The sequence below is a fragment of the Leptosomus discolor genome, chromosome 6 (genome assembly GCF_034619465.1).
Source record: "Leptosomus discolor isolate bLepDis1 chromosome 6, bLepDis1.hap2, whole genome shotgun sequence".
Lineage (NCBI taxonomy): Eukaryota > Metazoa > Chordata > Aves > Leptosomiformes > Leptosomidae > Leptosomus > Leptosomus discolor.
Window position 1 is genome coordinate 56037988 of NC_141396.1, and position 15218 is coordinate 56053205.

A 15218-nucleotide genomic window follows, 5' to 3' on the forward strand; every position below is an offset into this window, starting at 1 on the left:
AGATCTTTTCAAAACAATTTTTCCATTTCTAGAAAAATGAAACAAAAACCCCCAAACCCTCTTTTTGTGAACAATCTATTTGAGATGAGTTTGATTTCACTTAAAAGTACTATTCAAAAACATTTTTCTTGATAGCATTTTCAAAATGAAAACTGTTTAAAACTTTATTCCATGTACTAAAATCTGTTTCAAATGGGGTTCATCTGGCTGTGGATGAAGCGTCTCTAAGCAGACTTCGGTATTTTTGGAAGAACACTAGGACAGTACTTGTAAATATTAGACTGCTATGGTTATGTAATATGGTCTAATATTAGATTGTTTTGAACTCCTCTGGAATCATAGAATCATACAACAGCTTGGGTTGGAAGGGACCTCAAAGATCATCTCGTTCCAACCCCCCTGCCATAGCAGGGACACCTCCCACTAGACCAGGTTGCTCAAGGCTCCATCCAACCTGGTCTTGAACACTTCCAGGGATGGAGCGTCCACAACTTCCTTAGGCAACCTGTTCCAGTGTCTCACTGCCCTCAGTTTGAAGAACTTCTTCCTTGTATCTAGTCTGAACCTGCCCTCTCCCAGCTTCCAACCATTACCCCTCGTCCTATCACTGCAGGCCCTTGTAAAAAGTCCCTCCCCAGCCTTCTCTTTTCCAGGCTGAACAAGCTCAACTATCTCAGCCTGTCCTTATAGGAAAAGTGTTCCAACCCTCTGACCATCTTGGTAGCCCTTCTCTGGATTCGCTGCAACAGCTCCATGCCTTTCTTGTGTTGGGGGCTCCAGAGCTGGATGCAGTATTCCAGGTGGGATCTCACGAGGGAAGAGTAGAGGGGCAGAATCACCTCCCTCGACCTGCTGGCTGGAAATCCATTCCAGGTTAATATTGATTATTAATATCAATCAGTTTTAAGAGTAAGCTTGCAGCTTTAAAGTCCATATTTCTACAGAACAACTCTCCACAACAGGATGTGGCTTGAGTTCTTTTTTTTTTAACCTATCTGTTACTCTAGAGTAACACACAGCAAGTTCTTCCTACTGTAATTTACAAAGGATCCTGAGAAACTGAGTGGTAAATGATAAAATGTGCCTTTATATGTAGAAGAGGAAATCTTCTGTGCCAGCAGTTGACTGCAACGTGCAGATGTGTTATTGCCTCAGTCCTATTGACATGTAAACACACCACCACATAAATGGACTCCCCTCCCTTGTTTCTACACATGTAAAATCTATGCCAAATAACCTTGTAAAAAATATATATAGTTTTAACTACAATACAAACAGGTATTATTTTGCCTACCAGTGAACTGTATCTATTCCTGCTGCACAATATATCATATGTTCAACTACTCAGCAACTTAACCCATGGTGTACCAGCTTTTGCAGGAGTGTCTTCTACAAAGCATTCTTGAACTTCACCTGATCTCGTGTTTCTTTTCTCATCCCTTCTAGATCTATCTAGTTCTCTCGCCTCTCTCCTTTGTCTCCACCACCCCTTTGCTGTCTTCTTTTACACTTGCACTTCACTGATTTTACTTCTACTTCATAAACTCTTAAAATCTACCTCTTCTCTGAATGCTATCACTGAATGTGCCACATACTGAATGCAATTTGGAGCAGGGATTTTTGTAACTTTTTTATCCTGTGCTGTTATTTTGTAAACTGCCAAGTACATATGCATTACTATGTAAATAAAAAACAGTAACAAAATCCAGATGAAACTCAGAAGAAATGTAAGTAGTCAGAATGTAATTACGCAAACTGGAACGTGGCCAGGACAAGAGGGCAAGCTTCCTTACTCTTGTGGAAAGTGGCAGCGGAGCGTACAAATGGCTTGGGTAAGTCAAAATCATAGCTACATAAATATATATTTTAAATGAAATTTCCTAACACAGTACACCACCATCTATCACTTTTTAATTATCTAGCATACCTGCCAAGGGTGCTAGAGCCTCATTAGCAAACACCTCCTCAGGGCTACATCCCATTGCATCTTGCTGTAGCCTGAGACCCAGGAAGTGAAGGCTGTTGTTTAAATTCAAGACAAAGCAATTGTAAAGCAGTACATTTTGCCGGAGATGTGGAGTTCCTGCGACAATGGCTAACCGGCAGCTCTCCACCAAGTTTGGCAGTTCAGTTAATTTCATTAATTCAGTGGAACTTGGAAGAAAAGATCAAAAACAGGGCTGTAAATCCAAACTGTCAAGAGCTCTTTTGTTTCTTATGTTTACTAACATAGCCATGAAAAGATCTGATACCCATTGTAATATTGTACTTCATTTATTTGTTTGATAATCATCTGACCACCACACCCACCAGAATTGACTGAACCCAACAGACCCTTGTTAACTCTCCCATGCAGGAGAGCTTCAGCCTGCTTCACCCGTAGCTAAACACCCTTTCCTTGATGATTCCTAAACTGTAATTCAGCCAGCCAAAACATTTTCAAGAGGCATCTTTGGCTCCTGAAAAAAAAAAAGAAAAAAGCAAGTATGTTGCATTAACACTGACTTTTTGCTTTTATCATCACTCAACTCTCATTTTCCTTTGCTATGCAGCTGGGTTTCAGCACCTTTTTTTTTTTAACCTTGCTAGTTGCTTTCCATGAGTGAAGTGCCTATTTACTGGTAAAGAAATAGAGTATGGACACAGCACATTCATCTGAGTTTGCAGCCTATTCAATGCTCTTCCAAAAGAAAGAGACCAAAAGTATCAGATTCCTGTTTAACCTGCCTTGCTGCACGGCGGTCATACCCAGCAATGGGATGGCATTCATAAAACCTTTAGTCAAATTCCTCCTCTACAGTCAGACTCCTCATGTATGTCCATCATGGCATGTTACTTACAGAAAGGAATCATATCCCAGAGTGCCCAGGTGAAAGTGTAACAAGAAGTTGTACCAAAATTGTCATAGGCTAATATAATAAAGCAGAGGAGCTATTAAAATAAGCTGAGAGTGAAACCACTGAATAATTTGCTTATTAAGAAAACACTGCAAATAAGACGAACAACTGACTTCTTCCTCTGTTTAAAGTCTCTCTGCTGAAGGTATGGAAACACTGAGAGATACTTAACATGATCATAACTGCTCATTTGATGAAGCTTTCAGTGTACATCAGGAAAGCACAAGGACATAAGCCAAGGGATACAGACATAGACAGACAGAATTAGCATCTCTGGAGTCTTCGCATTCATTTAACAAGAGGGAAATACAGTTCCCATCTTCGTACGAAACATGACTTTCTTGTTCCACCTGCACTCAGACAGACTAAAACAAAATCTCAAAAGAGCATGAACTTTCCTTTTTATCTCTGTAGGGAAATAACTGAAAAGCCCATGGGTGACCCTTTAAAACCCGCTGCTGCCAAGTCCATTACTGCCAAAGAATTTATCGTCTCTTTTTGCCTTTTGCATACCAAGAAGAGGTTTATTTCCTTGTGAGTAGCTCCCCCTCAAAAAATACAGGGCACTTAAGAGCACCACAACAATCTTCTCTGTTTTTCACTTCCACACATTAGCTGTGGCTACATTTATTTCCCTTTTTGTATATCTAGATCACTGGGCCTCTAGTATTGCCCAACAGCAGCACTTACAATCTAGGACATCAGTTTCCTACTGCTGCTGTGTATCTGAAATATAGACTTTTCCCACTTTTTTACAGGATTATATTTAAAATTAAAGAATAAGCCATTTTTTAAAGTATTTTTTAATTTCAGAAAGCTATTTGGGTTTATAATTTTAAAATGTGCCCTTCATTTTCTTACTCACAAACTACGTCTGTTATGAAAATATTTAATACCAAGCTGCTGCCTAATTAGATGACTTAATGTTGCAAAAGTCTGTATTTAAAAGCAAAATAACAGCCAAAGAAGATAAAAATCAGGGTTTTTTCCTTTGATTGCTATGATGTGCATTTTTTTTCTATTTATATTATGTACAGAAAAGAAAAAAAAAAAAAAGAAAGATACGACCATGAATTCACATTGTGTTTTCCTTTACACTGTTTATAAGTTAACTGAGATGTTTATAGGGTGTTTTTGTTTGTTTTCTTTTTCTTTTTTTTTTTTTTGTTTTTCAAACCTGACATTTAGAAACCAATAACCCAAAGTATATTATTGAACTCTTTAACAGTGTCTGATAGGTAGGTGACCTAACTGCAGTATGATTAAATAATCTAACTGCTAGATCAATGAATGCAGCATGAATTAAAATGGCTGCAAGCTTCTCCAAGCATAAGATTAGAGATCCAAAAAAAGGTTTCTCTTACTTTTTATTTTACATTTCAAAGAAAATGTAACCATTTATTTAAAAAAAAAAAATCCATGTTTTCTTGACAGAAATAATACAGTATTATTTTAATATATGGTGACTAAACCATATATTATTATCGTCAAAGATCTGACTACATTTTGCCATTCTCATACTGAATAACCTCATTCAACGAAAAAGCAGTCTCTGCTCAAGAAACATAATGGTGCTAGGATCTGGTCCAAAGTGAACTGTTATCTCACGCGTGAAGATAATGAATGTTAATTTAAAATAATGTTCTTTCAACTGCAGGGTTTTTTTTTCATATAATCAATCAGGCCTGAAAATGCATGCATGCGCTCTTGCTCTCGCACACTCTCTTTCTCTGTCACTCATCCATAAACACTTCATTATATATTCTCATTCCCAGATATTCAGGAGAAAATTTTCTGCAGGTGTAAACTAATATTGCCCCACTAAAGTCAACAGTGCTGCACCAAATTATGTAGCAAAGACACTGGTCCTCTGTCACGTGTACTGTGACATGTGTACCTCGACTTTCACTTAATGCGCATTTCATGCCAAACTCTCCCTTTTTTCCTTTCATATGTGCATTTCCCAGCTCTTATTTGCACTCAACAGACAACCGCTACAGCCTGTCATTAACGCGCCCCTCAAGGTCTCTTATCTCCATCACATACTGCGGACAGGCAGGTGGGTATACAGGGCTCTTCTCTGCAACTGAGGAAGGAGCTCTTGATAAGTGTTAGACAAGCAAGAGCACTGCAGTGGGAGGCTGCAAGGCATTCGGAGAGGACAGCACAGGCTTGACCTAAAAAGGAGTAGGTTTTAACATTATTACCTAAAATGTTCGGTTATTACAGTAAAGAGAATTTAAAACATTCCATAATGGAATAAATAAAAAATCTGCATGTATAAAAGCAGAAACCATGACCTAAGCTATTATTGTTTGGGAACTGCTATGGAAAAAAGGGTTCTATAGCTTTCTACATCAGAAAATTGGCTAATTTCTGCCACCTTTTTAGGAGACATTTGAGGTTGGCAAAGGCTGGAGACAAGGCTCTGGATTACACAACATGCTAGTTTGATCAAGAAAGGCAGCTCTCATGTAAGAAGATCCAAGCAGAAATTTGGATACCATTCCTTCCCACTGGCCCAGGAAACACTGTAGCTGCTTATCCACTAACTCGGCAGAGCAAACCATGTTCTGCTCCTAGGCTCCTTGGTGCACCTGTACTCAAAGCACCTGCACCACCAATTAGCTTTAGCTGATATTTATCAATATTTCCTATGCCACTATAAGGGACAAAAAACATTCCATTTTATTGAAAGCTACATGTCTTGAGACATTAGTGCTGCAAGTTAGGCTTACATTTGGATGACTTGTAAATGGGTTATTTTTATAAAACTTTATTGAGAAAGAGAATGTCAGCATGTATTAGAAAACCTAATAAAACTGGCACCTAGAGATACCTGAATGATAATCCATATTTCCTAAAAGATACAAGTTGAATAACAAGACACCTCATGTCTGGAATCAGAGAGAAGTCAGGAGTATGCTTCTAATTAGGAGGCTGTATAAAGAAGCCTTCTGGGAGTCAGCAGAGTTGAAAGTGCACAGGAGAAGGAAGAATCCCTTTCTTACAACAAATGTTTCCTGTAAGTCTATTTACTTCAGGTCAGTGTAAGAAGGCAAAGCTACAAAACTGAAAGATGCCATTACAGATTGAGTGTCCATGTTTCTTGCTTTCCAACACTGCCAGTCTGAAATGCTTCCAGGTTATGCACCAGCACTTTCCTTCAAGAAGATAACGGAAATAAAATAATCTGCCTTTTTTAACAAGTGAACAAACAAACAAGATCTTAATATGGCAGCTTTTAAACAACCTGACATTACATTTAGTCGGACTGACAAGAAGTCAGACACTGTGAGTTACCAATGAGCAAAGTGTACATCTGTTCTCACTCCTCCCCACGTTTTACGAGAGACTAAGGAAAGTTTTCAGAAAGCTATTTTGATTAGTGAAAAAAGATTAAAATACTTCTTTTTTATTGAAAAAATGTTAGTGTCACTTTCAAATTATTCAGTGTGCCTTATTATCTTCAAATGTCAGCTTGCACACGATGACTGACACAAACATCCACCTTCCTAAGGTTCACGCAGCTGGTTCTTAGGAACATCCTAAAATCTCAACTACAGTTATATGAAGCTAAAAATGGTGCCAGTCTGATTCCTGTGAAAACAACTAATAATAATTCCTTGCTTTTAATTAATACAGAAAGGAAAAAAAGTGTTCTGAGATTTCTGAACTGCATAACAAAGAAAGAATACAAGTACAAGGCGAGGAGAACATTTCTAAACTCTTTGTTGTATGGAGCAAAAAGGATTGCCTAGATTTTGCAGGTAAATGCTAATGAACAGGATGAGTCAAGGTAATTTTCAGAATTCACAGGTTTTTAATTTATGTTCTGTGGTTAAAAAAAATAAATAATGTGATTATTAAACTTGCTTTCACATACATTATTTCCATAAATTTGAAACTATGTTGAAGGGAAGACATATCTGTTCTCTAGCTTTCCTAACGAAAAAATAAACCTTTCTTCTCATCATGGTATCAGCATTTCCAGTAAGAACCTTTGTACTATTTCTTTTACCAGCTTCCTTTATTTATAATTAAGGCTTGCTATAACAGATAAGATCTAAGATATAGAGAAAAAGTTAAAAGTCACAAATAACTGTATTTCCTCTGTTCTTTTCATAGCTACTGTACATTCCTTCAAAGGCTAACGTACATGTAGAAAAAGTGCCTTAACTTCAATGGGAACAATCATCAATGTAAAATTTAGCATGTGCTAAAATAACAATAGTCATGCTGTTGATATTCAAAAGGCGTGAAAAATGCCTACGTAACATTGCATCCTCCAGTAGAAGAATAAAACATAAAACTTTATATACAATTATAACAGGCAAAACAAATGGGAACCGTGTTCTTCCTTGAATATTGGAGTTGTACATAAAATTTTAATTAAAAAAAATATTTTATGAAAATAAACTTGATTCATCAGTATGCTCCAAGGCCTAAGCATTTTTATGCCTGGAGGAAAAAAGTGCTTGTATGATCAAGGTCTCCATCATTATATTAATATTAATCTAACTGGTAACAATGAATTTTCTGCAGTGAACATCATCAATTTTCATCAGTGCACAATCAGTGGCCTGTGATTACATTTTATGAAATAGCAATTCTTTTGTTTTGATTTTGTACAATTTTGAACCTGAATATTAAGTAATTGGTTGGGGAGAGGGGATTATGCATAAACCCTGGGTCTTGAAGTCAGTGGCAGCTCAGAAGATACTGATCACAAAATTAACAACTGACCAAAAGGAAAACTGGAGAAACAAAACCCCTGCCATTTTGAGATAAAATTTCCACTTTAATTTGTGTGTCTGAACACATGCACTGCAATGTTATGCAAGGCACAGACTATCTCCTCTTCAGAAGTTTTCTTTTACCAGCAATGACGCCATGAAAATAGTAATAAGGCACAAACAGCTAATGCAGACTTGGCTGTTACTTGCTTTCTGACTTGAGGAGCATCTGTAAGTGCAAACAGGTATCTGTAGTGAGACTCTCTCTTACTGAAGGCATAAATGTTGTGTGAGACCTAACAGAAAATCATGATAGCGTGCTAAGAAAGATAAAGCTCTCTTGTCTCTCAGATCTTGTCAAAGGTTTGTTGAGCAACAAACATATCTTACATCCTTTTAATTTACTTTCACTCTATATTATTTCTAGCTACTTTAGGATTCGGCTTATCATCTTCTCTCAACTCCATTTTGTTTCACTTCACCGCTTTTCAAAAGGTTCCAATAAAATCTAATGTTGAACCATAAGAATCGCTCTGCTAAAATTAGCGAACTAAGTACCATATCCCATGAGTCACTGCATGCGACTCCCATCCACCTATCTTTAAAGGCCAGATAACAATGCCATGCTGCAAGTGCACGAGATCAAAGTACAAATACCCACTTTCCGAAATGAGTACTACGTTTTTTGAGTACTACACCTACTAGCAGACTCCTATGGTCTGTAACCAAAACATCAAAGTTAGCTGCATTAAACCCACTGAATATAAAGAAAGTTGGTTTCATGTTTATTTTTACCATATTAACACAGAAAAATAAAATTAAGTATAGGAGAAATGAAAGGTAAACAGCAATATGTTTAACTTTTCTTTTTTTAAATTTCTAGATCTTGAATCAATAGTATCCTATTACAGACAAAAATGAACTAACACAGTGAGATGAGTTCTTAGCAAGCAAAAAATGCAATTTCCACAGAAAGGGTGAATGGGATGTTACTGGCATTTTTGTAGGTATGCTTGAACTTCATTTTTTAACCAGTAAATAGATTTTAGCACTTTAGATTTCACTGTCTCTGGTGCTAAAATTATTTGTTAAGAATTAGTTTTATCTCATACTACAATTGACAGTTGTATGAAGAGTCATAATCATTAATTCACAATGGTTTATTCTGCAATTATTTAATCTTGGAATTTAACATTAAATATGGTGTAAAGGTATATGCAAAGATATTCTGACTGTTGCCACACCAGTAACAATATTTTACTTATATTTCAAAATATTTTTTTAATTTTGAAATTAAAAATATTACGGTCCTGCCATTTTAACCAATAACGTACTTTAAACTCAAATTACATGTCTCTATACTTTCATCACAGAAACTTCTGCACTTTAGAGAAGTGGAAAATGAGAGATTGGAAGAAAATCAAAACCAATCTTTTTGTACGCAAAACCCTCAATAACTACACTTTGCATTTATCTACGCTGTACAGATATAGGATCAGGCTCTGATGGGATATTACCAAAGCTGGCTGACCTAAAATTAGATGCCATGAGCTTTAACTTGGGTTCATGGACATGTCACAGTGTATCACCACTGTGCCTGCTGCCACCCGCCCACAAGACTAAAAGACCCTGTTCATCTCACGGAGAAAAAAATACGAGAGAGACATAAAAACATGAATGAAATCTTAAACATAAGGAAAAAAAATCAGCCTCTAGCATAGCTTATGATTCAAGTCAGCTCACCCTTTAACAGCTTGTGTATTTAAAGAAATTGATTGCAGCCATCTTACATCAAAAAGCATTTCAAGCCAACTGCGTGTTAGCATGACTTCAGACACTCAGTAAAGCAGTACAGTTGGAAAGTAGCTAATTTACTCCTTTTGAAATGAAAATAATGCTAAAAATCCATTATGCAATTATTTGTCTAGTTTTACCCCTAAAAAAAATTCTTCATATAATTCAATATTCACTGCTTACTTAAAAATAAATAAATAATAAGACAGAGTTCAGGCTTGCTCAACTAACTTGATGGCAGACAACGGTTTAAACAGTTGATAAAACTATGTTTAAAGACTAGAATTGAAAATATGGGGGAACAAAAAAAAAAAAAAAAATCGGCTCGACCCAGGCCTGGTGTCGCAGAGAGACGCACGCAGAGAGGCCTCTGAAATCAGAGAGCTCTGTGTGCCACAGGAGTTCACCCGTTCAGGGTAGAGGCCACGTTGTTTATTATACTGCACACAGCCACTCTGGTGTCTATCAATCTACTTCCAGTTACCTCCACTACACCCAGGAACAAAGGGGGTTTTTTGGAGAAATGTTATTTTCCACCATTTAAAAACAAATTTGAGCTTTATTTCAAGAAATCTTTTCCTCGCTTCTTTTGCATTTTCGTACAGATGATAAGATACTTTTTTTCTCCGCTACTGAATTTGTATCTTTATACTCCACCAAAAAACACCAAAAACTTCTGTTAGGAATGTAAGAGTTAACTTACTAAGAAATTCCTGCAAAATGGAATCATTACCTCATCTTATAAACTACCTATTTTGCAGGCTACATTCTCCCAACTGGCAGATTAAATGTTAGAACAATAACCCAATTATGAGCTAAATTTACATCCAACTGATCAAAAATCATCCAGAACCTGACAAGTACAATCTTTGTTCACAACACTTGGCATAAGCAACAGTGACAGACTAAAATGTATGAGCTATATAAAAGATGACATATGTTGCACTGCCCAGCTACCAAGGGCATCATGCTCTTAAGTAATACACAAGTACTATGGAAGTGTTCCTCACATCCTGAGACTTAAAAAAACCCAACAAAACTCAACAAAACAAGCCCCTGCAGATAAAGAACATGATCTGACATTAGCTCCTAAACAATCAGTGCAAGAATGGCTAAAGAAAGTCCTATTACATGGAAGGAAATCCACCCCAATTAATAAAATCAGTGGTCAGGATTTGAAAGAATATAGATATTTACCGGATAGATGTGGGAAAAAGAATTGTCCCAAAAATTCTAACCTAACTCTTGCAGAAAAATAAAATTTTACCTCATTCAGGAAAGCACACTCTTGTATGTATCTCACCCGTAACTTTAAACAACTCAGCATTTTATGAACCAAGTTCATCACTGGTGTGAGCCACACACGCTTTCGTTTATAGTTCAACTTAGCATTTTTAACAACCTACATTACAGATAAAAGATTTATTTTTACTGACACTTACACCACTCTGGAGCTAGCTAAAAAGCCATTTAAGAAGAAAATCAGAAGTTTACTGAAGACATCATCATCACCCAGTCACTCTTTCAGAACTTTTATCCTGGACAGATGCACTGACTGAAGTCCTTACGTACTTCCAAACGCTCTGAAAGATTGTGGAAGGTAGTAACTATGAAAACTAGCTACAGGTATGTCCAAAATTTGTGAACTTTAGTTGACTGAAGTTGTGTACTCAATTCCAAAATTGTGTGAAACGAGACACGTTTCTAACAAACTAGACAATGCAGACATTTACGGAGAGGTTTAGAGGCCTAAAATTAAGGAAACATCTTCAAATGTTGTCTTTTATCTCTTTCTTTTTGAAATATTTAACCCTAATTCAGAGATTGCAGATAGCACAGGTTCCCAAACTGTGGTTCAACAGTCTAGATGTAGCCTGAGCCACTTCAAGGTGAGTTTGAGGCCAAATACATTGTCCATCCACATCGTTTTCTTCTCCAGGAGCACCACATTCTCTAACAGCACCCAGTAGGTTATATTTACCTGCAAGGTGGAAATGCCAAGCACACTCACAGCCTTTCACCATTTCATTTGCTCTTGACATGATGTTAGGCTGAAAAGATGATCCAGGCTGCTCCCCTGCAGAAGCCTCAAGCCTTTTCTAAACAGTCCCTTCTACTCTCTGCTACAAGGGCAGGCGGGACCCCCAGGCAACCTGAACATTAGCTGCATACAGAGCACCTACGACCTACAAATAGCATGGACACACAGCACCAGATTACAGCAAACGACCTAGCAGCCACATAATGGTGTGCACAGCAATTACAGTCATTAAAGTCTTGTTACTTCTGTAGTCTTCAATTTTTCCTGAAAAGTTAAGAAGTATTGTTCTGGCTCACAATTCATAAGGTCTAAGACAAAGTATTAAGAATTTTATTTCCTAGTGAACAAGCATTTTTTTTTTTTTTACATTTATATTTAGAAATAATAGCTGGAAGTGCTGGAAGATTAACCCCCCCACACACACACACCAGTTTAACCACTACGGAGGGCACTTCCCTGCTAAATTAGTGCTATAAAGCTCCCATCTGTGGAAGAAGAGCATCTTCTAGCACACCACCAAAGTCTTAAGACCCCCACCCAACATCCACACACTCACAACTCCCCTTGCATAGCAGACTTCATCACTAGGTCACTTCCATCACACTATCCCGCTCATGAGGTGGAGTGGAAGTCTCTTTTCTTGCTCAGTCAGTTGGTGCTGAACCCAACACCAAACATCAGTTGCAGGTGCCTCTTCTTGATGGCAGAGACCATCATCCATGGCACAACCAACAGTGATCAATACAGTAACTTTTTCTCCCATTCACTAAAAGCAAACTCACCAACAGAAAGTTAAAGCGCTCTCTGTTGTACTACCAAGCTCATGAACCATTCCCTTCCCCATACAAATGCCTGGTCAAAGCAGAGAGGGTTTGTTTAGGCATGGAAAAGCTGGCAGTAAACATAAATCCACGCTGCCAATTATTTTGCAGGTACTCTCACTTTTATACAAAACTGCAGTCAGCGAATGGTCCGCTTCCCTAAAGACTTTCTGTAGCATGCTCAGAATGGTTGATAACAAAATTTTTAAAAAAATAAAAAATGTGGAAAGATGCCAGGCCCTTCACGCTGAAGGATGAGGGACTAGAAAAACCCAAGGGACTGCAACCTGAACCACAAACTGGCATTTCACTCCCACTCTTTCCCCCTCCCAACACCTGTCTCTGCGATCACCCTCAAAGAATTAAACAATTGCCTACAAAGAATGGCAACATAAGTGGAAAAAAAAATAAATCAGCATATCTAGGACAAGAAAGCATTTTCTACTTTTGGTCCTTTCCACTGCAGTAAGATCTTCTGAAAGCTACAACGAATAGTATTACTCCTACAATACAGAGACTGTGGCAGATAATTCCAGGGTGTTAAAATGCCAAATTATAGAATTATAAAACCAACCAGCACCAAATTAAACAGTTCTTCATCCTTTTTCCTCTTCCCAAGACAGCCCAGCTCTAGCCTTTGTAAAGTTCTGTTTGCCATGTTCACAGAAGACAAAAACCCCCCAAATTCTCAGTCTGCTGTTTTCACGATAAGCCCCAAAAGACACATAAAGTTTCCCAAGTCCTTAACATCCATATTTTAGAGGGGGACCGTTCTCTGAAACACACCGAAGGTCAGGAAAGCGTGCCGAACTTCCCCATCACCCTCACCGCAGGCAACCCCACACCTACACTTGCATCTGTTCCCCACAAAAGAAAGGAGCCAGATAGGCCTCTGGACAACCCCTGAGGTAGCGGAAGAAGGAAAACACCTCACAAAGTGAAGCGAAGGGAGTTATTTGCAGACGCGGTTTCGGACACACACACACACAACCCCCCCCCCGAAAAACATCAAAAGCAAGCCCCTCAGTAGTTCATATTCTCCCAAAATCTGACCGCCGAGTCCGGCGGAGCTCCGGGAGGGCCTTTTCTGGCCGGGGGGAGCGAGTGAGCTGCTCCGGGAGGGCGCGGGAGGGCGCGGGAGGGCCCCGGCCCGCAGGCACCCGGGCTGCCCGCACGCCCCTCGCCCGCAGCGGGGGGAGCCGGAGGAGGATAGCGGAGAAAGCGGCCCCTTTTCCTCCCCGCGTCCTACCCCGGAGCAGATGGGGAAGGCGAGGAAGCGCCCGCGGTTATGCCGGGGGAGGAGGCGCTCCGGCAGCAGGGCTATCCGCGAAGCCAGGGCCCCTCGTCCCCCGCCTGCCCTCTCGGCAGAGCCGGGCGGTAAGGCCGGCCCCGCCGCGGCGGTGTTACAGCCCGCCCGCAGCCGCTCGGGGAGAGGAGGGCTGGGGCTCTAAATTCACCCCCTTTCCCCGTCCCCTCCTCTGCCCCCCCGCGGGGAAGGGGAGCCATGGCCCCTCTCCCGCCGCGGCCGGCCTGCGGGGGCCCGCCGTCTCTCTCCACTGGAGACTCGGCGCTGTCGAGCAGCTGCCATTACTCGGGCCAAGACCCGTCCTCCAAGCAGACATCCCCCACCCCAGCGAAAAAATGTGGGGGCGGCGGGGGTGTGTGTGTGTGAGAAAGGAAAGGCGGGGGGGGGGGGGGGGGGAAGCGGGGAGCAAAGCGGTCGCCCCGCGAGTGGGAAAAGAGCGGGGTTGAGAGGAACGCGGGGCTGAGGCCGGGCTGCGCCACACCCCGCTCGGCCTCGCCTCTCACGCGAGTCGCCGGCTCCCCCGCTCCCTGCAGGCCCGCGCGGAGCGTTGAAGGCAGCGATTCTGTTGTGCGCCCCTCTCCCCACCCCACCTCCTCCCGCCCCGACCCCGGGCTGACTGCAACTCGGCACGGGGGCGCAGGGGACCCGCTGCCGCCGCCTCCCAGCCGAAATCCGACCGGGAAGGTGTGGGGACAAAAATAATCGCCGTTAATAATCACACGCGCTCCGCCGCCGTCCCCTTCTCCTCCTCGATTTCCAAGCGGGCTGCCAGATAATCCTGCCCACTCCGAAAAATGAAATAATAATAATAATAATAAAAAAATCCCGCCTTCCATCTCTCCCCCCCCGCCCCCCCACCCCCACCCCCGCAGCCCCCCACATTTTATTATTAAGTATAATTGCTCCCCCCTCCCCATATGGCACCCTGCGGGGCAGGATTGCCCCTTCCCCCTGGTGCCCAGCCCTTCCCCTGTCCCCTCTTCCTCATCTCCTTGGAACAGTGTGTACATGATTTTGTAGTTTTTTTAAGGCGCCATGTTTATAATCCTCCATCATATTAAAAAAAAATCCACCCAGCATGAGACACGGCGTCTCTCGCACCCCAAAGCCAGGGAGGCAGACACAGAAATATCCACAGGGCTGTAAATTCACCCCCCCCTCCCGCACACACACCCCTCCTCCCCAGACTTAAAAGTCTCTCTCACCTTGTGCTGCTGGCGCTGCTTCTGCTGCTGCAGGGGGGGAGAAGTTAAGCCAGGGGAAACTTTTCAATCCCTTCCCCAGGCCGCTGCTGCCTCCTCCTTCCACATATTTTTCCCCTCAGAGTTTTATTGTGTCTGAATTTTCTCTCTCTCTCTCCTCTTCTGTCTGTCCACAGTTCAGGTTTCTGGGGTAAACAGGGTTTAGGATGGTGCTAGGGATATTTGGGAGAAGGAGAACTCTAGTGGTCTCTGCTGGAGTTGCCGTTTGTTTCTTTTATTATTTTTTTTTAATAATACATTTGAAACGGATCTTTAACTATTTATTATGTATATTTTTTATCATACTCTTCGGTCTGGACCCTGTCTTATTGCAGAGGAAAAATGTGCTACTTATCTGGCCCTGATATATGCAAGTTCCTCA

At 40.7% G+C, this 15218-nt stretch overlaps 1 protein-coding gene across 1 annotated transcript in view; it reads right to left on the bottom strand.

The window, feature by feature from the left end:
• The window catches only part of ZMYND11 (zinc finger MYND-type containing 11), a 110151-nt gene extending 95288 nt beyond the window's left edge, over positions 1-14863 (bottom strand). The window contains exon 1 of the mRNA XM_086467252.1: positions 14801-14863. The gene's annotated coding sequence lies outside the window, so the exon portion shown is untranslated. The remainder of the gene's footprint in view (positions 1-14800) is intronic.
• Positions 14864-15218: the final 355 nt, after the last annotated feature.